At 57.1% G+C, this 24,921-nt stretch overlaps 1 protein-coding gene across 1 annotated transcript in view; it reads right to left on the bottom strand.

The window, feature by feature from the left end:
- The window catches only part of MAPK4 (mitogen-activated protein kinase 4), a 55,503-nt gene that overhangs the window by 26,425 nt on the left and 4,157 nt on the right, over positions 1-24,921 (bottom strand). The gene's annotated exons all lie outside the window — the stretch shown is intronic.

The raw sequence follows: 24,921 nt of genomic DNA, 5'->3' as shown, positions 1-24,921 counted from the left end.
CAACCAGAGCTGCTCAGGCAAAAAAGATTTTTGCAAAAAGCCTTCAGAAGTGTCCGTGAGGATGTGGCACCCCCTGAATTCGGGTCGCACAGCAAATGCTGGCAGCAGCCCCAGGATGCCATCCTGGGCTCTCTGAAATTACAGCTGAGCAGGTAAATATACATATTTACATATGAAGGACATAAAGTTTGTATTCTCCCCCACGAAGGCATTAAGAACCTGTAACTGGTGCGTGTGGACCCAAGAGGAGCTGAGTGAGCAGTGGCAGCAGGGTGAGCCATCTCCGGAGCCCAGATCCCAGACCCCCGAGCTCTAGGGAGCCCAGGCCCAGCTCCCAGAGCTCTCTGGAGCCCAGATCCCAAATTCCAGAGCTCTCTGGAGCTCAGATCCCAGATCCCAGATCCCAGAGCTCTCTGGAGCTCAGATCCCAGAGCTCTCTGGAGCCCAGGCCCAGCTCCCAGAGCTCTCTGGAGCCCAGGCCCAGCTCCCAGAGCTCTCTGGAGCCCAGGCCCAGATCCCAGAGCTCTCTGGAGCCCAGGCCCATCTCCCAGCTCCCAGAGCTCTCTGGAGCCCAGGCCCAGCTCCCAGCTCCCAGAGCTCTCTGCCCTTGGGCTGTGCCCACAGCTCCCTGAGCAGCCCCAGAGGAGTCTCTCTGGAGCTTCAGGGGCTCGGAAGGAGCTGCTGGCAGCTCGGAGGGGCAGAGCCTCGTCTCTGCGGGCAAACACCAACACTGCTGGGCCCAGGGTGTGCCCCAGCCAGAGGAGCCCAGTGCTGGGCATCTCCCTGACAAAGTGTCCTTGTCTGGCGGCAGGTGGCCGTGCAGAGGTGGCCATGGCCAAGGGACCATTTCTCACAGCTGCTCCAGCTGGGGAATGACAGCTCAAGGCCCTCAAAGCACTTCAGTTTCCCACTGTGGTTTTCACCTCATTTGGGAGCAGAACGGAACAAAAGGTCTGAAGCAGGAGGGAACAGCTGGGCTGATCCTCCCAGATATCGGCACAGGGTTCTCAGTGCACTCAGTCTCCCTGAGGCTGTTGGTGAGTCTAGAGCAGCAAGGACACCTCTCCTGCCCGAGCCTGGCCCCCATCCTGCCCCCAGACACCCCTGACCCCTTGATGCACTCCATTTTCACCCTTGTGCGACCCCCTGACGGTCCTTCCAGGCCAGGGGGACCTGTGAGACCACCCGGCTGCACAGGGGGCGTGACCTTGCACAGGGAGGTCCCAGGTTACCCGCTGGGCCCAGTGCTGCGCAGAGAAGTAACACTGAAATAAATAAAATATAGAATAAAATAAAATAAAATAAAAAATAACAATTAAAATGAAAAATTAGTATAAAATAATTTAAATGAAATAAAAATAAATTTTAAAAATTTATAAAGTAAATTAAAATAAAAAATAAAAAAATTATATAAAAAATTAAAATAACATAATTAAAATGAAATTATAAAATAAAATAAAAATAAAAATAAAAATAAAATAAATAAAGTAATAGTTAAAACAAAACAAATTAAAATAAGATAATTAAAATGAAATAATAAATCAAAATAAAATAAAATAAAATACAATAAAGTAAAAATTAAACAAAACCAAAACCAAAATAGAAATAAAAATAAAAAAATAATCATTAAAATGAAATAATAGTATAAAATAATAATTAAATTAAATTAAAATAAAATAAATAATGTAAATTAAACCAAAATAAATTAAAATAAGATAATAATGAAAATGAAATAGTAAAATAAAAAATTAAAACAAAATAAATAAAAATAAAATAATAATTAAAATTAAATAATAGTACAAAATAATAATTAAAATTAAATAAAGTAAAATAAAACAACTGTGGATCTGTTCACGTTGTGTTCTTCATGCCAGAACGATGTCTCTGATAGAGCCCCTGATCACCAGAGCTGCTCCATTGACCTGGCAGAGGGGTCATAGCCTGGGCCTGTGCCCTGTGCTCCCCAGGCAGCGCTGCTGGGACCCTCCTGCTCCCTGGCAGAAGTCACCAGGAACAACAAAATAGCAGGGAAAAGACTGAATAAAGAAATAGCAGGGGAAAGGTTGAAGGCTGAGCAATCACCCTTTGCTGAGGGTGGATGAGAACAGCGGCGCTGCAGGGCAGCAGCGCTGAGGGGATGAGGAGAGGGAGCCAGCTCGCAGCTGAAGCGACGGCACACCAGAGGGAGGATGTGGGCAGGGCAGGGATACCCTCCGAGAGCATCTGCCAGCAGCTACCGAGCCGCTTGGCAAGCGCTGCCTGCTCCTCCAGTCGGGAAACAGAAATAATTACAGCCTCTGTGCAACCCAGCAATTATCCAATGCTGGCTTTGGCACGCAAGGACCGAGCAGGGAGAGCTGCTGGCACTGTCAGGGAGCGGGGCAGGCACCAGAGAGGCAAACCAGGGGGCAGAACTGGGTGGGGAGACAGGGGAGGAAGGGAACAGGAACGCGGATAAATCCTGGGGCTCTGCAAGGAAGGAGCAGGAAGGTGCCCCAGCGTGGGGCCCCAGCTGTGAGGCCATGGAAAAGGAGCAGGTGCTGCTGAAGCCACTGGAGATGCTGGGGGCTCTGAGGACCACAGCAAGGCTCAAAGGCAGCCTAGGACCCGCTGAGCAATCGGGGGCTGCAGCAGCACTGGGGCTTTTCTCCTGGACTGCAGACCTGGGTCTCTGCAGAGCTCTCTGGGAGAGAGCCCTATGAGAAAAAAAACAAATAAAAGTAACCAAAACCAATGAAAGTAACCAAAATCTGCTGATGGCAAGGGGAACTATGTGAAATAGGGCTGGGATTGGTGTGCTTTAATATGGTGCCATGGTGGCTGTGAAAGCCATCTCAGCACCTCATGGTGGTACAACATCCAGCCCACAGCCCCAGCCCCAGCATCAAAACTCAGCCCCAGCCCCAAAACCCAGCCCCAGCCCTCAAACTCAGCCCCAGTCCCAAAACTCAGCCTGAGCCCCAAAACTCAGCCCCAGCCCCAAAACTCAGCCTGAGCCCCAAAACTCAGCCCCAGCCCCAAAACCCAGCCCCAGCCCCAAAACTCAGCCTGAGCCCCAAAACTCAGCCCCAGCCCCAAAACCCAGCCCCAGCCCCAAAACTCAGCCTGAGCCCCAAAACTCAGTCCCAGCCCCAAAACCCAGCCCCAGCCCCAAAACCCAGCTGCCTGCTCAGCTTTCTGCTACTCCAGGCTCATGGTGGTGGGACTGGATGGTCCTGGGGACCCTTCCCACCAAACCCTCCTGCTCAGCTCTCTGCCACTCAGTCTCATGGGAAGTGGGGCTGGGTGGTCCCGGGGACCCTTCCCAGCCAACTCTGCTCTGGTTCTGCCAGCAGAAAACCCCCGGGGTGCTGAGCCCAGGTGGGGCTGGGCAGGACCCAGGGCGAGCTCCCACGCCGAGCTCCTTGGCTCGCTGCAGACGCAGTGGAAAGAAACCAAGTTCTGCCTCGTCAGCCTAATTATTAATAATTAGTAGAGCTCTCGAAGCGCTGGAAGCAAAAACGCAACATATGAGGGGGAAAAAAGAGAAGAAAGAGCCCTGTTTTTCCTCACAAGAAGAGCGAGGGCCTTTGTGGTGCTCCGGGCTGTGCCTCATCCCCGAGCTGAGCCAGGATCCCACAAGAACCCATGGGATGGGAGAGAGGCAGGAAAAGGGAGGGGATCCTGCCCCTGTGCCCCTGGGCTCAGGTGAGAGCCCACCTGCAGAGCTGCCCCAGCCCTGGCTCCAGCAGCACAAGGAGCTGGAGCTGCTGCAGCCAGTGCAGAGGAGGCCACGGAGCTGCTGCCAGGGCTGGAGCCCCTCTGCTCTGGAGTCAGCCTGGCACAGCTGGGGCTGCTCAGCTGCACCAGAGAAGCTCCAGGGACACCTCAGAGCCCCTGCCAGGGCCTGCAGGGGCTCCAGGAGAGCTGCACAGCCCCTGGGGACAAGGCAGGCAGGGACAGCACCCAGGCAATGGCTCCCAGGGCCAGAGGGCAGGCACAGATTTTGGCACATTGGGAATTAGGAATTGCTGGCTGGCAGGGTGGGCAGGCCCTGGCCCAGGGTGCCCAGAGCAGCTGTGGCTGCCCCTGGATCCCTGGCAGTGCCCCAGGCCAGGCTGGATGGGGCTGGGAGCAGCCTGGGACAGTGGGAGCTGTCCCTGACCATGGCAGGGGTGGGATAAGATGACCCTAAAGTCCCTTCCCACCCAATCCTGGGACTCAGTGACCTCTGCTTGCATCAGTTCTTATATCTGCCTCCTCCCCCTGAGACAGCAGACCAGGCTGAGCAGCCCCCCAGGGAAGGCCACAGAGGTGCCTTCCCTGTCTTCCCCATTCTCCTGAGCACACCTGGCTCCCGACTGTCCCCAGCAGCCCCAGGGAAATGCCACCAGCAGCCCCATCTCTGCTGTGCTGGCCCTGGCTGCTCTAATGAACAAGCGTTAATTTCCTAATGAGCGCTGCTGCCGCTCCCAGCAGTGCCCGGTGTGGCACAGGGAAGGGGCTCAGCCCCTGTGGGGCTGCAGAGCAGAGCCCAGGAGCTGTCAGGCTGCTCAGCCCAGCTCTGGTATCCACCCAGGGAGCCAAATCCAGCGGGAGCCTGCGGGGAGCTGCAGCAGGGCAGGGCCAGCAGCTCCTGCAGCACAGCAGGCAGGGAGACAGCACTGACAGGGTGTGGGAGCACCAGAGGGGTGTGCAGGGAGCAAACCCACCCTGCTGACACCAACCCAGCCTGCTCACAAACCCACCCTGCTGACACCAACCCAGCCTGCTCCCTGTGCTCCAGGGGGACAGCAGAGCACAGGCACACCAGCCCCAGGGATCAAACTCCACCTGCTGACACAAACCCAGGCTGCTCTGTGTGCCCCACAGAGGGACAGGAGAATACAGGGACAGCAGGCATCAAATTCGATCTGCTCACACCCAGCCTGCTCAGAAACTGAGCCTGCTCTCTGTGCTCCACAGGGACCGCGAAGAGAGACCCAACACAGGGACACCAGCTCCAGGGATCAAACCCCAACCCAACCTGCCCTCTGTGCTCCAGAGGGACAGCAGAACACAGGGACGCCAGCTCCAGGCATCAAACCCGACCTGCTGACACCAACCCAGCCTGCTCTGTGTGTCCCACAGAGGAACAGCAGAACAAAGGGATACCAGGGATCAAACCCATCCTCCTCACACACCCATCCTGCTGACACAAACCCAGCCTGCTCTGTGTGCTCCAGAGGGACAGCAGAACAAAGGGACACTGCTGACACACACCCAGCCTGCTCCGTGTGCCACACAGGGACAGCAGAACACAGGCACACCAGCCCCAGGGCTCTGTGTGGGTGCTAGCTTCACTCCCAGCCCCTGTCCCAGCTGCTGTCAGCCCCAGCTGGAAGAGAGGGAGGTTCTGGGTGCCCCCAGGAGGCGCACACCAACGGCGCAGGCCGTGGATCCCCTGATTAATAAATAAATAAATAATTATATAAATATCTGTGATGGCCGTCACCAAGCCCACGGCTGAGGGAACAGAGCCCCTTGGCGCCAGCACCTGCCCTGTGGGTGGACATGACAGGGACCAGGAGAGGATGGGGGAGAGTTAAACCACCCCATTTAAACACCACACCACTCTGCATTTGAGAATAATGCAGAGAGGTGGAGCTGTTCCCCCCAATGAGCACAGAGTGCATTTCACAGGTTCAATTCACCCCTCACTCGCTTTTTCACTTTTTCAGCTCCAGCAGCTGCCACAGAGGCAGAGATTTTGTGACAGGCACTCTTAGCACCATGTAATACAGTGATGGGGGAAGAATTTAGAACTTTTCTTCCATTCTTCCATCCTTCCTGTCTCTCTCCTGTGTGCCAGGGCAGCGTTTGCCCTGACGGTGCTGCTGGGATTTGTGCTGGGATTTGTGCTGCCTCCATCCTCTGAGGGCCTGGGGAGCCCCCACAGGGCTTGGGGGGCTCTGAGTGCTCTTGGGTGGCCCTGGGTGCCTTTGGGGGGCTCTGGGCGCCTTTGGTGGGCTCTGGGTGCCCTCACAGGGCTCTGGGTGCCTTTGGGGGGGGCTCTGAGTGCTCTTGGGGGGCTCTGGGTGCCTTTGGTGGGCTCTGGGTGCCCTTGGAGGGGCTCTGGGTGCCCTCACAGGGCTCTGGGTGCCCTTGGGGGGGCTCTGGGTGCCCTCACAGGGCTCTGGGTGCCCTCACAGGGCTCTGGGTGCCCTTGGGGGGGCTCTGGGTGCCCTCACAGGGCTCTGGGTGCCCTCACAGGGCTCTGGGTGCCCTTGGGGGGGCTCTGGGTGCCCTCACAGGGCTCTGGGGCTGTGTCAGAGCCAGCTGTGCCCTGCAAACAGCCCCCAGGCTGCCCAGAGGGGATGGTGTCCCTGTTGCCCTGAAAACACCACTTATCAAAATGCCTTTGCTGCCAGGAGCCACGCAGGAACTCATCAGCAGAACGAGCTGCCAGCCAAAAGCCAGAGGGCATCAAGCAGCACTGTCACAGGAGGGCAAAATCCTCATTTTGGGGGAAAAGGGATACTCCCAAACCCAAGGGAAACAGCACAAAACGACCCCAAATCCTGGCGTGACCAGCAGTGAAACACACGTGGGAAACCATGCACTGAACAAGCATCACCCAGCCCTGCAAAGCCAGCTCTGCTGCCCAAACCTGACTCAGGGAAACAGGAATTCTCCCCCTCCTGAACAACCAGGGCAATTGTGGGCAGGCCAAAATACACTGAGAGGAAAAAAATAAAAGGAGAAGGGAAAATCAGAGAACGCTCGTTAGTTCAGAGAAAGAACAGAAAACAAAGGAGAACTTGCTGACACTCGCAGGGGCCTGCGGCAGTGTGGGAAAGCCATTGCTGTGTCCCGAGCAGGGGCCAGCCTGGCCACTGAGCCGTGCAGGGCCGAGCAGGGCCAGGACAGGGACAGGCCCAGTCCCCGGGGACACAGCACTGAGGCTGCCCTGCCTGCAGACAGACACACGGACAGACACACAGCCACACAGACGGACAGACTAGGCCTGAACAAACACGGCCAGGCCTGCCCGGGGCCAGCAAGGCCGCCCCACTGCCGGCCCCACTGCCCCTGGCACAGCCCCTGGCCATGGGGCACCCACTGTGCCACAGACACAACTGCATGGCCCTGTGGCTCACACACAGACCCTGGTCACACACAGACCCTGGGCACACACAGACCCTGGGCACACACAGACCCTGCCCCTGGGCACACACAGACCCTGCCCCTGGTCACACACAGACCCTGGGCACACACAGACCCTGCCCCTGGTCACACACAGACCCTGGTCACACGCAGACCCTGGGCACACACAGACCCTGTCCCTGGGCACACACAGACCCTGCCCCTGGTCACACACAGACCCTGGGCACACACAGACCCTGTCCCTGGGCACACACAGACCCTGGTCACACACAGACCCTGTCCCTGTGGCTCACACACAGACCCTGGTCACACACAGACCCTGGGCACACACAGACCCTGGTCACACACAGACCCTGGGCACACACAGACCCTGCCCCTGGTCACACACAGACCCTGGGCACACACAGACCCTGGGCACACACAGACCCTGTCCCTGGGCACACACAGACCCTGCCCCTGGTCACACACAGACCCTGGGCACACACAGACCCTGTCCCTGGGCACACACAGACCCTGGGCACACACAGACCCTGCCCCTGGTCACACACAGACCCTGGGCACACACAGACCCTGGTCACACACAGACCCTGGGCACACACAGACCCTGTCCCTGGGCACACACAGACCCTGGGCACACACAGACCCTGTCCCTGGGCACACACAGACCCTGGGCACACACAGACCCTGGGCACACACAGACCCTGCCCCTGGTCACACACAGACCCTGGGCACACACAGACCCTGGGCACACACAGACCCTGTCCCTGTGGCTCACACGCAGACCCTGGTCACACACAGGCCCTGTCCCTGGTCAGCCTTAGTCCCTTGGCAGGTCCTGTCCCTCTCCCTGGTCTGCCCCAGCCCCAATCTCTCATCATCCCCAGCCCCAGTCCCTGGTCAGTCTCAGCTCTGAGTCAGTTCCAGGCTCAGTCCCTTGTCAGACCCACACCCTTGTCCCTGGTCAGTCCCAGCCCCTGGTCAGTCCCAGCCCCAGTCCAGTCTCTGGTCATCCCCGGCCCCAGCCCTTGATCATCCCTGTCCCTAGTAAACCCCAGTCCCTGTCCCTGGTCAGCTCCAGCCCCAGCCCCAGTCCCTGGGCAGCCCCAGTTCCTGGTCAGTGACAGCCCAAATCCCTGGTCAGCCCCAGCCCCAGTCCCTGGTCAGCCCCAAGCCCTGGTCAGTCCCTTTCCCTGATCATTCCCTGTCCCTGGTCAGTCCCAGTCCCTGTCTCTGTTCAGTCCCAATCCCCGGTCAGCCCCTGTCCCTTGTCCCTGGTCAGCCCCACTCCCTGTCCCTGGGCAATCCCCGTTGCTGTCCTTGGTCAGCCCCAGCCCCTGGTCAGCCCCAGCACCATCCCAGCCCCTGGTCAGCCCCGTTCTCTCTCCCTGGTCAGTCCCAGGTCAACCCCAGCCCCAGTCCCAGGTCAACCCCAGCTCCAGTCCCGGGTCAGTCCCTGTCCCTGGTCATCCCCAGTCCTTGATCATTCCTAGTCCCAGTCCCTGGTCATTCCCAGCCTCAGTCCCTGTCCCTGGTCATCCCCAGCCCCAATCCCTGATCTTTCCCAGTCCCAGCCCCAGTCCCTGGTCAGCCGCAGCCCTGCCAGCTGTAGTTCCCATCCCACACTTTTGCTGACTGACACCACATTGATTAAAAACCAGCAGAATTATCTCCGTTACCAAAATAAAGCGGTTCCTGGAACGGATGACTCAGAAGCCTCTCCCCTCGCCATAAATCAGAGCAGAAACATGATACCTCACGGGGGCAAATCACTTTGCCCTTTTGGTTTGGCACCTACAGCCTTTTCTTCTAGAAAAAAAGAGATTAAAATCCACTCTGAGCCAGCGCTGTGTCAGAGAGCTGAGCCTTTCCTCCCCGGGATGCCACGGTCAGGGCTGAGCCTCTGTTATCACTGGAGGGGCTGGACCAAGATAAGCAAAAGCAGTATGGATATTAAAAAAATAATTTTTTGAAAAACACACAGAAACAGCCCTAGAGGGTTTTCTTACTGTCTCTGAGAAGCCTGTGCGAGGAATTTGCCCCAGAGGAGGTATGTGCAGCATGTGCCAGCAAGGCAGAGCCATGGCAGAGCAGCTCCTCCAACCCTCCATGGGCCCCAGAGATAGGTATCTGTGCAGAGAGAGCTCTGTCCTCTCCAAACACGGCTCTGGGAATGCTCAGGAGCCCTGCACCGCTGGGCTGTGCCTCCTCTCTAATCCTGCTGGCTGACAAATTTCATCCAGCTTGCTCTTTGCTCACAGATCGGCATGCTCAGCGTGGGCAAACAGCAAAGAGGGGCTTCAGGGAGAGGGGGACAACCCACATTTGTCTGCTCAAACTGTCTGGAAAAGGGGTTCCACCCTGCTGCTTGTTGTGGTGTGATTGCAAGGTTTACCCCTGAACCTGGGTCCCTACCCTGAAGATTCCCTCCCAGGTGTGTCAGTCACCTCTCCTTTCCCCTCCCAGCACTGTCTGTCAGTCCTGGCATTCCAGAAGGCATCGAGTGATTGCAGATTCAAAGGAGGCCCTCTACCCCTGGGGGCCATTGGGTCATCCAGGTGTCCTTTGTCCCTTTGTCCCTCCCCTCCTGTATCTGCTTGGAGCTCCCTGCCCCTCTCCCCGGGGTTAAAGGAGAAGCAACCACAGGCTCAGGGAGTTCTGTTGGAGCTGGTGCTGCATTCAGTGGGCCAGAATAAAGCTCTGGATCCAAACCCTCCATCAGAACCGACTCCTTTCCTTCAGTATGGCCTTAAAGCTTCTCCACAGAGGGAAACCTGAGGAGCAGCCCCTGTTATGGGGGGAAGCTCCATCCCAGCACCACCAGAGCTCCTGCAGGCCTGGCCTTGTCCCCACGGGCCCAGCTGCAGCACCCAGCCAGCCAAAAGTGTCTGTGGGGTGAAACACCACACACCCAGCCAGCCCAAAGTGTCTGTGGGGTGAAACACCACACACCCAGCCAGCCCAAAGTGTCTGTGGGGTGAAACACCACACACCCACAGCCAAAAGTGTCTGTGGGGTAACACACCACACACCCAGCCAGCCCAGAGTGTCTGTGGGGTGAAACACCACACACCCACAGCCAAAAGTGTCTGTGGGGTGAAACACCACACACCCAGCCAGCCCAAAGTGTCTGTGGGGTGAAACACCACACACCCAGACAGCCCAAAGTGTCTGTGGAGTGAAACACCACACACCCACAGCCAAAAGTGTCTGTGGGGTGAAACACCACACACCCACAGCCAAAAGTGTCTGTGGGGTGAAACACCACACACCCACAGCCAAAAGTGTCTGTGGAGTGAAACACCACACACCCACAGCCAAAAGTGTCTGTGGGGTGAAACACCACACACCCACAGCCAAAAGTGTCTGTGGGGTGAAACACCACACACCCAGCCAGCCCAAAGTGTCTGTGGGGTGAAACACCACACACCCAGACAGCCCAAAGTGTCTGTGGAGTGAAACACCACACACCCACAGCCAAAAGTGTCTGTGGGGTGAAACACCACACACCCACAGCCAAAAGTGTCTGTGGGGTGAAACACCACACACCCACAGCCAAAAGTGTCTGTGGGGTGAAACACCACACACCCACAGCCAAAAGTGTCTGTGGGGTGAAACACCACACACCCACAGCCAAAAGTGTCTGTGGGGTGAAACACCACACACCCACAGCCCAAAGTGTCTGTGGGGTGAAACACCACACACCCACAGCCAAAAGTGTCTGTGGGGTGAAACACCACACACCCACAGCCAAAAGTGTCTGTGGGGTGAAACACCACACACCCACAGCCAAAAGTGTCTGTGGGGTGAAACACCACACATCCTGATCAGACACTGATCTGCCTTCAGGGGTGACAGGGACAGCACCCAGGGACAGCTGGAGCTGTTCCAGGAGGGTTAGGTTGGATCTCAGGGAAAGGCTCTTCCCCAGAGGGTGCTGGCACTGCCCAGGCTCCCCAGGGATGGGCACAGCCCCGAGGCTGCCAGAGCTCCAGGAGCCTTTGGACACCAGGAATGCCCAGGGTGGGATTGTTGGAGGTCTATGCAGGGCAGGGGCTGGACCTCCTGTCCAGCCGGTGATCCAGCTCATTGCTCCTCCACAGGGAGCAGTGAGCTTCCCAAACTTTGGGATGGGCACAAGCACCTGCCCAAGCTCCTCCACAGGGAGCAGTGAGCTTCCAAACTTTGGGATGAACACAAGCACCTGCCCAAGCTCCTCCACAGGGAGCAGTGAGCTTCCCAGACTTTGCTGTGTCATTCTGCTCCCTGTCTGCTCAGCCACAGCTCTGATCCACACCCAGGGGTGATCCTGGTGGGTCCCTTCCAGCTCAGGGTATTCTGTGATTTGATGATGATGGGGCAAGGTCACCAAGCAGAGTGAGAACCGAGCAAAACCAGCATCAAGTAGAGCTAGAACTGAGCAGAGCCAGCACCAAGCAGAAACAGAACCAAGCACAGTCAGAACCAAGCAGAGCCAGACTCAAGCAGAGCCAGAACCAAGCAGAGCTAGAACTGAGAAGAGCCAGCACCGAGCAGAGCCAGGACCAAGCAGAGCCAGCACCGAGCAGAGCCAGCACCGAGCAGAGCCAGAACCGAGCACAGCCAGAACCGAGCACAGCCAGAACCGAGCACAGCCAGAACCAAGCAGAGCCTGACCCAAACAGAGCCAGACACAAGCAGAGCCAGAACTGAGCACAGCCAGAACCGAGCACAGCCAGAACTAAGCAGAGCCAGACTCAAGCAGAGCCAGAGCCAGGAGCCAGAACCGAGCAGAGCCAGCACCAAGCAGAGCCAGCACTGAGCAGAGCCAGCACCAAGCACAGTCAGAACCAAGCACACAGAGCCCTGCACCCCACGCTGCCCAACCAAGGCTGCCCAGGCCCTGGGGAGCACCAGCAGGACCCCAGCACTGCCCAGACGCAGCAGGGCACAAGAGGCACAGCAGGGCGTGGCCACTTGAGCCAGCCCTTGAGCCGAGCACACGGAGCCTCTCCTGGGATGTGCCCTCTCCCTGGAGCCGCCTTCCCAGCCCAAACTCCTGCTGCTCCTTGCTCAGCCAGCTTTCCACACATCCAGACTGCCCCACAAAGCTGGGCAGGTCCTCCTATTGTGGGGAGGCATCACTCGGCACCCCAAAATCTGCCTTTTCCTCGGGCTGACTCCCTAGGGAGAGGGGCTGCACACACAGCTGGAATCCCACAGGACACGTGGCAGAGCTCCCCCTTGTCTATTCTGCTATAAGAAACCATCCCTGCTGCTTTAATGCTGCCCAGTGATTTTGGGAGACCCTGCTGCACAGCCATGGGGTGCCAGCAGCCAGCAAGGCTGAGGGATGGGAGCAAAAACGCGCTGGAACTACCACAGACAACACAGGACATTTCCTAGGGAATCAAAACAAAAATATTGTAGGTCCTGCCCCTAAAATACACCGACCAAACCCAAAATATGCCCCCAGTTACTTTTAGCCACCCACATAACAGACAGGGAATAAAGGGCTTTGCTGGAGCACTGCTAAAGCTGGCTGCCAGTATAATCACCTACTACTATAATGAGATTACATGGATTAGCTGCATTTTAAGGAAACATCAATGAGCCAGGCTGCCTTTCTAGGCAGGATCTTGGGGCTGCACGGGATAATACCGGAAAAACCAGGACCTGGCTGTTTTTAGAAAGCATTTTTCCAAATAACCTGGGAGGGGGGTTCACAAGGCAGCAGAGGCGTGTTAATGCAGGCAGGAGCTGAATGAATGGACTCCGCAGAGGGAAACAGAGCCACCCCTGGCCTCCCTCCGCCGAGCTGCACCAGGAATTCATTGAGGCCTGCATTCCCCCGTGCTGAGCTGCGGGATGGGCTCAGGGCTGCAGGGGAGCGGGAGCACAGGATGCACTGTGGAAGGGATGCCAAAGCCAGGCTGACCCGGGATAAACAGCTTGTGCTGGGTCCCCTTCGGGGCACCTGCACTCCCAAGCCCTCTCTCTGCCTGCACACAGGAAAATGTCCCCAAAAACAAGTCTGAAATTAGACTTCTGGCCCCCATCACAGGGTGGGACCTGCAGCTCTGTCCCACAGAGGGCAGGGGTGCCAGCCTGCAACTGGAGGGACAGGGCTGCCAGGAAAATGTCCACAAAAACAAGTCTGGAATTAGTGGCACCCATCAGCAGGTGGGACCTGCAGCTCTGTCCTACACAGGGCTGGGGTGCCAGCAGGGCTCCCGGGAAAATGTCCCCAAAAACAAGTCTGAAATTAGACTCCCTGGCACCCATTGCAGGGTGGGACCTGCATCTCTGTCCCACGGAGGGCAGGGGTGCCAGCCTTCACCTGGAGGAGCACAGCTCCCAGGAAAATGTCCCCCAAACAAGTCTGGAATTAGACTTCTAGCCCCCATTGCCAGGTGGGACCTGCAGCTCTGTCCCACGCAGGGCAGGAGGTGCCAGCCTACACCTGGAGGGACAGAGCTCCAGGAAAATGTCCCCAAAAACAAGTCTGGAATTAGACTTCCTGGCCCCATCCATTGCCAGGTGGGACCTGTGGCTCTGTCCCATGCAGAGCAGGGTGCCAGCCTTCGCCTGGAGGGACAGTGCTGCTCTGCAGGCATCACATCCTCACCCAGGAAATCCCACACCCTCACACCCACCCTCATCTGCTCCCAGCAGCCCTCAGGATTTGAGAGGAACTCTCAGGCAATTGGGGTTTTTTTCACTGCTTTTAGTCCTTGGAGCTTACTCCTACCAAACGCCCATCGACCACCCAAAACAAACTGTGCCCTTCATTTTCCAAAGTCCTGCACTCTTCCTTTCCAGGATGGATCCAGCCTGGAATCCTTGGGGAACTGCAGCCTGGGTATTTTCCAAAGTCCTGTACTCTTCCTTTCCAGGATGGATCCAGCCTGGAAGCCTTAGGGAGCTGCAGCCTGGACATTTTGCTCCCCATGTTCCATCCAGCACCTTCTCCCTCTCGTTGTGACTCAGCCAGGGCTGGTGAATAAAACCCAATTAGGGATCAAACATCAGAGCAGCACAGCAAAGGGATGGTCCTTACCCCAGGCAGCTCACAGCCTGGGATCTTCAGCTCCCACCATGGCGAAGCAACAAAAATAACCCATTAAAAAGCCACTTTAATTGCCTTGCCAGTGGTTTGCACAAACTCCAGCTAAAGCTGGAGGTAAAAATGAATTAAAAGCCTTGAATAGAAAATTCTCTTTCACTACTCCCACTTTAACCCTTAAATTTTAATGGGGTCGTGGTGAGGGAGGAAGCACACCCCGCCAGTCCTCCAGCTCCCCTGCAACAGTGACCAGGCTGGGCTCTGCTGGGTTGGCACCACCACGGGCTCCTGTGCAGGCACCCAGGCCAGGCTGTGCTGGGACAGACACCCAGGCTACCCTGGGACAGACACCCAGACTATCCTAAACACCCTGGCTATCCTGGGACAGACACCCAGGCTGTCCTGAAAGGCCGCCCTTAAGCTCACATTCCTCAGGCCAAGAGAGCCTTAAAACCAGGACAACAAAATTCAGAGGGTGACCCCCGCACCAGAGTCCCCCAGAACCCTGGAGTTCTGTCCCACTGTGGTTTGTGCTCCTCAGCCACTGCCAGGGCAGAATCCGAGAAGGTAAGGAGCTAATGTTCATGTCCCAAACAACAATAGCTGCATGGTGTGGAGCCAACCAAGGGTTTTTGGGAATTACAAGCAAGCACTTGGTAGAAACACACCCGAGGAAGACCAGGATGTGGCTGGAGAAGGGGCCATGTGGGAGCAGGGCAGCATTTCAGGGACAAACCTCCTGGCTGTGGCTCCTGCAGGAAAGCACAGCCTGGCACAGGGACAGGGCCAGAAGGGCCGGGCACTGCAGGGGGAACTCTGAGCCCATCCAAGGGCCCAAAGCCCCAAACCATTTCCAGAGAGGCCTGAAGGAACCACTGTGAATGAGAACTGACTTGCACAAAAGGTGGGAAACTTCTCCCCAGGGAGTGGAAGATTAAAATGTGCCCCACAAAGCCCAGGGCCCCAGGACATCCCATCAGCTGGATCCACACTGGAGTCAGGACTGGTGACCTCTCTCTTCTTCTCTCTCACTCTCTCTTTTCTTCTTTAATCCATCTCTTTGTTTCTCTCTTCCCTTCACCCAAGCCCCTCTGCTGTGTGCTTGCACTGGAGATCAAGCCCCAGCACACCAATTCCCATGCTGAGGGTGCAACCCACCAAAAATCTCTGCCAGCTTCTGCCACTCCTTCCAGCCTGTCAGTCCTGGGGGCTCCCTCACCCCTGCACACACAGCACTGCGTGTCCAGGCTGGATCAGGAGGAGAAGCATTCCACCACCACCCTTTTGGTGAACAGCAGGAGCCAAACATGAGGTGGGCAGAGGTCTCAGAGCCCAAAGATCCTCCAGGGAATCACAGCCCAGTGTTGGGGAAGATGAAACAGGAAAGCCTTATAGATATGATTGTCTGGCAAAAGATTTTGAGAATATGGAAACTGTAAGTGAGATTGAAATGAAATCAAGCTTTGAGATCCCTCATTTACTGAACAACGGGAAAATAATGGTGTGGCCAGCTGAAGGTGATCCCCTTTTGATGGAACAACACCCTCTGCTTGCAGACAGGCCCAAGGGTCAGAGCAGCCCCTACAGCTTGGCAGAATGGGCCCAAAGAGGAGTTTTTAGGGTTTGAAATGTAACACAGTATGGTAATGTAATGATTCTTATAGGCTGTATGGAAATGCTATAGGATTTGTATCTTGTGCTAGATTGGTTAGTGAGAATCAGAATATTCCACACAGAAGATGACTTATTGTATTGTAACAGGAACTTCACTTTCTTACTTTTCTATGCTTTTAGCTCTTACCTCTTGTGTCTTAGCTCTTGCCTTTTACTCTCTTACCCCTTTTACTCTTACTCTCTCACCCTCTCATCCTCTCTCCCCCTCTCTTTTCTCTTTACTGCTCTGAGCTGTGTTTGGCAGCTCCCAGCAGGGCCCTGCACCCAGGCCCTGTGCAATAAACCCCAAATCCCAGCAGGGCCCTGCACCCAGGCCCTGTGCAATGAACCCCAAATCCCAGCAGGGCCCTGCACCCAGGCCCTGTGCAATAAACCCCAAATCCCAGCAGGGCCCTGCACCCAGGCCCTGTGCAATAAACCCCAAATCCCAGCAGGGCCCTGCACCCAGGCCCTTTGCAATAAACCCCAAATCCCAGCAGGGCCCTGCACCCAGGCCCTTTGCAATGAACCCCAAATCCCAGCAGGGCCCTGCACCCAGGCCCTGTGCAATAAACCCCAAATCCCAGCAGGGCCCTGCACCCAGGCCCTTTGCAATGAACCCCAAGTCCCAGCAGGGCCCTGCACCCAGGCCCTTTGCAATGAACCCCAAATCCCAGCAGGGCCCTGCACCCAGGCCCTGTGCAATGAACCCCAAATCCCAGCAGGGCCCTGCACCCAGGCCCTGTGCAATAAACCCCAAATCCCAGCAGGGCCCTGCACCCAGGCCCTTTGCAATAAACCCCAAATCCCAGCAGGGCCCTGCACCCAGGCCCTCTGCAATAAACCCCAAATCCCAGCAGGGCCCTGCACCCAGGCCCTCTGCAATGAACCCCAAATCCCAGCAGGGCCCTGCACCCAGGCCCTGTGCAATAAACCCCAAATCCCATCAGGGCCCTGCACCCAGGCCCCTTGCAATAAACCCCAAATCCCAGCAGGGCCCTGCACCCAGGCCCTTTGCAATGAACCCCAAATCCCAGCAGGGCCCTGCACCCAGGCCCTCTGCAATGAACCCCAAATCCCAGCAGGGCCCTGCACCCAGGCCCTTTGCAATAAACCCCAAATCCCAGCCCTGGCTTCAGAGATCTCTCGTGTTCATCCGTCCTGACCGTGTTGCCCCCATCGTTCCTACAGCCCAGCACTGCGTGCCCGCTGCCAGCCTCACCAGGATCACCTGAGCCAGGTGTGACCCTGCTCCCCACCCAGACTGCAGCCCAGAAGGGAGGGGGCAGCACTCACAGCACAGCTGGGAGGGAGCTGCTGGAAGTTTTTGGGTGATCTGCTCTGCTCCCAAACCCGGTGGTTTAATTGCAGGCTTGGAGCATGGCCTCGCTGAGAGCAACGCAATCAGGCTCCAGACCCCACGGTGCCCAGCATTTATTTAGCTAAATATTGCCCTGAAACGTCCCTTCTGCTCTGCCCAGGACTGTGACAGAGCCATCAGGACGGAGCAGTCTCACAGTTTTAATCCCTTCCTTCCCATTTGGCTCCAGTGGGCAGCAGCAAGGCCATTTTGCAAAAGGAATCGTGCCAGGGAAACCTGGCTGAGGGGTTTTGTTTCTAAGTCCCAGAGACTCACTTTTTTCCTCTCCCCTTTCAATCTCTGTTGCTCAAAAAAGTCCTCATGTTTCGGAAGCATTTTGCAGCTCTTACAGCACTTTGCTGGGATGAGGAAAAGCTGACACACATATCACGGCGGCAGCAAAGATTATTTTTGCTGTCTGAATAGTAGCAGGCACGTGGGATTTATTCGGATAAAGGAGGTCAGAGTGGGAAATGAGCTTGGATTCCAGGGTGTGAAGCAAAACCCTTGGGAGATTTGGGGTCTCCAGGGAGAGCCCAAGGTGGTGTCCTGTGTCAGCATCACCCCACAGCCTCTGTGGGGTCAGTGGGACTGCCTGGCACCCTCAGCCCCAGGAGAAAGGTGGGATGGGCACGAGTACCAGCCCAGGCTCCTCCACAGGGAAAAACGAGCTTCTTAAACTTTGGGATGAGTACAGGCACCAACCCAGACTTGTCCAAAGAGGAAAATGAGCTTCCTGAACTTTGGGATGAGCACAAACACCAGCCCTGGCTCCTCCACGGGGAACAATGAGCAAAGTTTGGGAAGCAATGAGATTCCTAAACTTTGGGATGAGCACCAGCACCAGCCCAGGCTCCTCCACAGGGAACAATGAGCAAAGTTTGGGAAGCAATGAGATTCCCAAACTTTGGGATGGGCACAAGCACCAGCCCATGCTCCCCCATAGGGAAAAATGAGGTTCCCAAACTTTGGGATGGGCACAAGCACCAACCTGGGCTCCTCCACAGGGAAAATGAGCTTCATAAACTTTGAGGTGAGCCAAACCAGGCTCCTCCACAGGGAGCAATGAGCTTCCCAAACTTGCTATGGGCACAAACACCAACCCAGGCTCCTTCACAGGGAGCAGTGAGCTTCCCAAACTTTGGGATGGGCACAGGCACCAGCCCAGGCTCCTCCACAGGGAGCAACAAGATTCCTAAACTTTGGGATGAGCATGAGCACCAACCCAGGCTCCTCCACAGGGAGCAGTGAGCTTCCCAAACTCTGCTGTGGCGTTCTCCTCCCTGTCTGCTCAGACACAGCATGGATCCTGGCAGATCCTGGGATCTGCTGGGACACACAGCACCCTCATGTCCTGAAAAGATCCTGTGAGTGTTATCACCATCAGGATTTCCTCCCAGATGCTTCTCTTTTCCACAACACGGCCTGTGGTTGAAGCAGACAGCAATTAGATTTCCAGCTCAGAGATATGGGATTTTTTTTAACCTTAGACCCATCTTTAGCAGAAAAGATTGGGGAGGGTGCTGCTAATGACCCAGAGAGACAAAGACTCAAATGCCTTTCCAGAGAGCAGGATAACACAGGAGATAAAGAGCTGCTGGAGCGCTGTGATCCAGCTGGGATTTTGGGGGCAGGTGTGGCCAGCAGGGATTTTGGGAGCAGGGATTTTGGGGGCAGGTGAGGCTGCCCCCTCACCCTCAGGGATTTTTTGTCTTTTTCAAACAGGTGGGACAAGCCCTTGCCTGACAAGGTTCAGAATCCCTCATTCAGGAAAATCAAAATTGGCATTTTCTGGCAAGTATAAAGGCCATCAAGACGCCCTTTGTGACTTCCCTGCCCCTTGCTCAGTCAGAAAGGGGGTGACCCAGAGATGGCACCATGCTCATCCCAACCCCTTCATGGAACACCCCAACTTTGTTTTCCCAAAGGAATCTCACCCAATTTCATGTTTCCTTGGCTCTGCCACCAAAGCACCCAAAGCTGGCATCAGCTGTAGAGTGAGCCCGGCGGGGGAAAAAGGAGAAATGACAATTTTGCACTGAAATGTAGGTCACTGGAGTTCAGGATATGGTGGCACAGGGGTGAGGGAGAGAGGAGCACACCCCAGCCCTGTGCTAGCACAGCTGGACGCACAGCTGCCCCCAGAGCTGCAGCACAGCTGGACGCACAGCTGGCCCCAGAGCTGCAGCACAGCTGGATACACAGCTGGCCCCAGAGCTGCAGCACAGCTGGACACAAAGCTGACCCCAAAGCTGCAGCACAGCTGGATACACAACTGGACACACAGCTGGATGCACAGCTGGCCCCAGAGCCCCTTTCAGCCCAGCAGTGACTCCAGGAGCCACAGGACCCCTCTCCATCCCACAGGCATTCCTGCTTCCCAGGAGTTCCCTCTCTGGCTCCCCCAGGAACAGCTCCCTGGCCACCATTCCTGGCTCCCAGCTCCCCTGGGCATGAGGACAGCCCTTGCCTGCTCACTGCCTCCCTCAGAACACGTCATTATTCCTAATTTATGGTGTTTCTGCACTTGGCCACGCTCGGCCTGGGAGGTTGTGTGGAAGGGAGCTAAGCCTGGCCTGCTCATTGCAAGCTCTGCATAAGCCTTTCTCAAGCTGATACAACCTCACACTGAAAAAAATAAAAATAAAAAAAAAAGCCAAACAAAAAACTACGGAGAAAGGAGAATTCCCAGAGAGCTAAATAACTGCAGTTCTAAAATTATCTGAAAAATAGTCTCCTGGGTACAGGTGCCTGAACACAGGTCAGATCCAATGCTTGTAAGAGAAATGCAAACCAGTGACAGAATTCCAGAATGGCTGAGGGTGGAACAGACCTCAAAACCCATCCAGTCTCCCCTGCCATGGTCAGGGACAGCTCCCACTGTCCCAGGCTGCTCCCAGCCCCGTCCAGCCTGGCCCTGGGCACTGCCAGGGATCCAGGGGCAGCCACAGCTGCTCTGGGCACCCTGGGCCAGGGCCTGCCCACCCTCCCAGCCAGCAATTCCTAATTCCCAATGTGCCAAAATCTGTGCCTGCCCTGTGGCAGTGGGAGCCATTGCCTGGCTGCTGTCCCTGCCTGCCTTGTCCCCAGGGGCTGTGCAGCTCTCCTGGAGCCCCTGCAGGCCCTGGCAGGGGCTCTGAGGTGTCCCTGGAGCTTCTCTGGTGCAGCTGAACAGCCCCAGCTGGGCCAGCCATCCTCTGACCATCTTTGTGGCTCTTCTCTGGCCAGGATTCCCCCTGGCTCAGGCCTGAGGTGCTCCAGCACATCCATGATCTGATGAATTTCCAGGTCTCAGGATCACAGCTCTGACCCCCAGAGGTGCAGCCCCTTCCTCACCTGCCCATCCCAGCACCACTCCTGGGATGCAGGGTGGGAATTACAGCCACAGCAACCTGGAACAAAACCAGGAGCAAACCAACCTTACTGGGCACCGTGGGGAGTGGGAGAGGAGCCCAGCACTGAGCCCAGCCCAAGGCTTCACGCTGCAATCCCCACAGAAACGCACAGATATCTGCCTGTTTTTCCCTCGTCCCATTCTCCTTGATCTCATTTTAGCTGGAAGCAGTCCCAGATGGATCCCATGCCAAGGAACCCAGCACCTACCCTCTGTCCTTGCAGACATTTTGAGCCAGGACCTATTTCCACACCAGCATTCCCAGCCCTGCCCCCTCGCAGCAGGGAAAGGGTTTAATTTACCCTTACCGGAAAGGGTTTAATTTACCTTTAATTTACCTTTACCCCAAGGCACTTTCTGTGCCCACTCCATGGAGCACAGAGCCCACACAGCACGGGGGCATTTCCAGCCTGGCTCAAACCTGGCCCTGCCCCTAGAGCCGCCCAAGCACCCTGGGAACACCCCTGGGCATCACCCCAATGCCAGAGGTGGGCAGGGGGAGCAGCCTTGTCCCCCAGGCTCAGCCTCCCTGGACATTGTGCATTCCCCAGCCCCATTTCAAGGCTCAGCCTCCCTGGCTCATTGCTGCACTCCCCAGCCCCATTTCAAGGCTCAGCCTCCCTGGACATTGCTGCATTCCCATTTCACTCATTTCACACAGGAACAAGCCTCGCTGGGGCTGGGAACACCCCTGGGCATCACCCCAATGCCAGAGGAGCAGGGGGAGCAGCCTTGTCCCCAAGGTTCAGCCTCCCTGGCTCATTGCTGCACTCCCCAGCCCCATTTCAAGGCTCAGCCTCCCTGGCTCATTGCTGCATTCCCATTTCACTCATTTCACACAGGAACAAGCCTTGCTGGGGCTGGGAACACCCCATGGCATCACCCCAATGCCAGAGGTGGGCAGGGGGAGCAGCCTTGTCCCCAAGGTTCAGCCTCCCTGGCTCATTGCCTCATTCCCCAGCCCCATTTCAAGGCTCAGCCTCCCTGGCTCATTGCCTCATTCCCCAGCCCCATTTTGCTCATTTCACAGAGGAACAAACCTCACTTGGGGCTGGAGATGACCTGCAGAGCCTCCTCCGGGGAGGGATTTCCGAAGGGCTCAGGAAGCCTCCAGCTGGAAGCAGCCTGCACGCCAAACCATGAAATTTGATTGGCCTTTTATCTCGGTTTACATAGCTAATTGTTGCAGGTGTATCAGTTGCCATGAAATTAATCCCGTTGTAAAACCAGGTGTAGCCAAGAATTAAATTGTGCAAATAACCCAGACAGCTGGGACAGATGGACACCAACACAGGGCTCAGCTCGGGGGTGGGTGGTTTGCTGCACCCCGAATCCAGAGGGGACGTAAGGTGATGCTGAAACACGGCCAAGCCACTCCCACGGGAGACCACAGGGACCTGGAGTGCCCGTGGCGGGCCGGGAGCGGAGCCAGGCAGGCTCTGGGTGTTCACCTGGCGGGGTCAGGGCAGGTGAGGTGAGGGCAGCATGAGCTGGGTGTTCACCTGGTGGTCAGGACAAGTGAGGCGGGCTGGGGGCAGCAGGGGCTGGGTGCTCACCTGGTGGGGCAGGGCAGCTCGGGGTTGGGGCAGCATGAGCTGGGTGCTCACCTGGTGGGTCAGGGCAGGTGAGGCTCGGGGTTGGGGCAGCATGAGCTGGGTGTTCACCTGGTGGTCAGGACAAGTGAGGCGGGCTGGGGGCAGCAGGGGCTGGGTGCTCACCTGGTGGGGCAGGGCAGGTGAGGGGCTGGGGGCAGCAGGGGCTGAGTGCTCACCTGGTGGGGCAGGACAGGTGAGGCAGCTTGGGGTTGGGGCAGCAGGCTCTGGGTGCTCACCTGGTGGGGTCAGGGCAGGTGAGGTGAGGGGCTGGGGGCAGCAGGAGCTGGGTGCTCACCTGGTGGGGTCAGGGCAGGTGAGGTGAGGGGCTGGGGGCAGCAGGGGCTGAGTGCTCACCTGGCAGGTGAGGGCAGGTGAGGCAGCTCGGGGTTGGGGCAGCAGGCTCTGGGTGCTCACCTGGTGGGGCAGGGCAGGTGAGGCGGGCTGGGGGCAGCAGGGGCTGAGTGCTCACCTGGTGGGGCAGGGCAGGTGAGGTGAGGGCAGCAGGGGCTGGGTGCTCACCTGGCAGGTCAGGGCAGGTGAGGCGGGCTGGGGGCAGCAGGGGCTGGGTGCTCACCTGGTGGGGCAGGGCAGGTGAGGTGAGGGGCTGGGGGCAGCAGGAGCTGGGTGCTCACCTGGCAGGTGAGGGCAGGTGAGGCAGCTCGGGGTTGGGGCAGCAGGCTCTGGGTGCTCACCTGGTGGGGCAGGGCAGGTGAGGCGGGCTGGGGGCAGCAGGGGCTGAGTGCTCACCTGGCGGGTCAGGGCAGGTGAGGCGGGCTGGGGGCAGCAGGGGCTGGGTGCTCACCTGGTGGGGCAGGGCAGGTGAGGCGGGCTGGGGGCAGCAGGGGCTGGGTGCTCACCTGGCGGGTCAGGGCAGGTGAGGCGGGCTGGGGGCAGCAGGGGCTGGGTGCTCACCTGGTGGGGCAGGGCAGGTGAGGTGAGGGCAGCAGGGGCTGGGTGCTCACCTGGTGGGGCAGGACAGGTGAGGCGGGCTGGGGGCAGCAGGGGCTGGGTGCTCACCTGGTGGGGCAGGACAGGTGAGGCGGGCTGGGGGCAGCAGGGGCTGGGTGCTCACCTGGCGGGTGAGGGCGGCCTCAGGACACAAGGGCAGCGTGTGTGACACAAGGCGGCCGGTCCAGGAGGGGACGGCCGTGCCCCGAGGAGCGTGGGGCACACACGAGGCACTCTGCAGAGCTCCCTGCTCCTTCCCGCCTCCGGGAACGCCCCAGGAGCCGGGAAGAGCCGGGGAGAGCTCCGGGCTGCGGCAGCGGCGTGGGCTGCCCGGCCTCCTACGGAGATGAGCGCTGTGTATGGAAATATAGAAACCGAGCTGCCTGTTCCAAGCACAACCACGCCGGCTGCTTTTTAAAGACAGGCTGGGCTCGGGTGGAAAGTGCTGCAGGAAGGAGCGGCGTTAGCTCCCCCCGCAGCCTCGCAGCCAGGGGAAGCTCTCGGTGGGGAGCTGGCCCCGCTCCTGATGCAGCCCCAGGGACAGGGAGTGACGGCAAGGTCACGCTGGCACCTTTCAGCCGGGCTGAAATCGGCTCCTGTAAGTCCTCCCTGCCTGGAAAGCCCTGGAAGGTGATCAGTGTTTAATCTCAGCCTGGCGCTGGGCAGGGGGAGCCCTCGGTGGGCCCAGCCCGGGCTGCACCGCCAGCACCGCTGCCTGCATGGCAGCACCTGGCCAGGTCTGAGGGGTGCCACGGTCACCTGGGAGAGCAGCAGGAGGCACAAATTAAGAGTTCAGCATGCCAAAATATTTCTACCGCGTGGAGGATGTGATTTCCCTCCTCAGCGGTGTCAGACACTCAAACACCACAAGCACAGAATTTCACTTGTCTCCGTGCACAGGGACACCTTGCCACCATCCATCACATCCACACACCCAAGGGGTGCAAATAAAAATGCCACCATGCAAACAACTCGTGAGTAACCGCTACCAGGCCCAGGGAGCTCACAAATCTTTGGGATGAGAAGTGGCTGCTGGCACAAGGAGCGGGTCGCGTTCCGGCGTTAATTGCCCATGGAGTAGCAGCAGGTCTGCGTGACAGGGACGAGGCCAAAATGAACTGCCATGCCTAATGCAAGTCCTCTTCTATTATAGTTTCTCTCTGCTTCTCTGCTGCTCACGGGAACGGCGAGCCCAAAATAACGGCGGCAGTGTATGACTTTAAAAGGGCAAATTTTAAAAAGCCCAGAGCAGTCGCTGGCATCAGTGAAAGCAAGGAACCTGCTTAAAGCTTCTACCAAAGACCCCAAAAGTCACAAACCTGGAAAAACAGCAAGATTTAAATAATGAAAAAGCCATTCTGGCAAGAATGAGACGTGGAAAATGCGTGGGAATGTGATCTTTCTAGGCACAGGGAAGGAGAGAGGAACGGCACTGGAAAGGAAACGTCCGGTGTCAGTGACTGATGGGGACCTCTAAAGGAATCCATTAAATCCATACAGCTAACAGAATTAATTGAAAAATAAGGCACTTTTTAAGCATGCCAGGAATAGAGAATTAGATATCTGCCAGATTCACTATTAGGTACCGTCAGTAAAACTGATGGAACAGCTGCCAAAGAGGAGCAGGGGAGCCCCCAGACCAAGCACCATGTGCACCCCCTGTGCCAAGGCAGGGCTTTTCCCACCAACTCCCTGTGCAACCTCTTTAAAACCCCTCAATGGCCCCTTAAGGCCCCTTGATGACAGAAATTTCAGTATTGCCAGGCGTCTGCCAAAATAAAGCATTTTCAGACCAACTGGTGGA

Source organism: Melozone crissalis, unplaced genomic scaffold (assembly GCF_028551555.1).
Source record: "Melozone crissalis strain CALT ecotype California unplaced genomic scaffold, PUWL_Pcris_2 ptg000036l_1, whole genome shotgun sequence".
Taxonomy (NCBI): domain Eukaryota; kingdom Metazoa; phylum Chordata; class Aves; order Passeriformes; family Passerellidae; genus Melozone; species Melozone crissalis.
The sequence above is the reverse complement of the archived record's forward strand: the minus strand, read 5'-3'. Positions and strand labels throughout refer to the sequence as shown.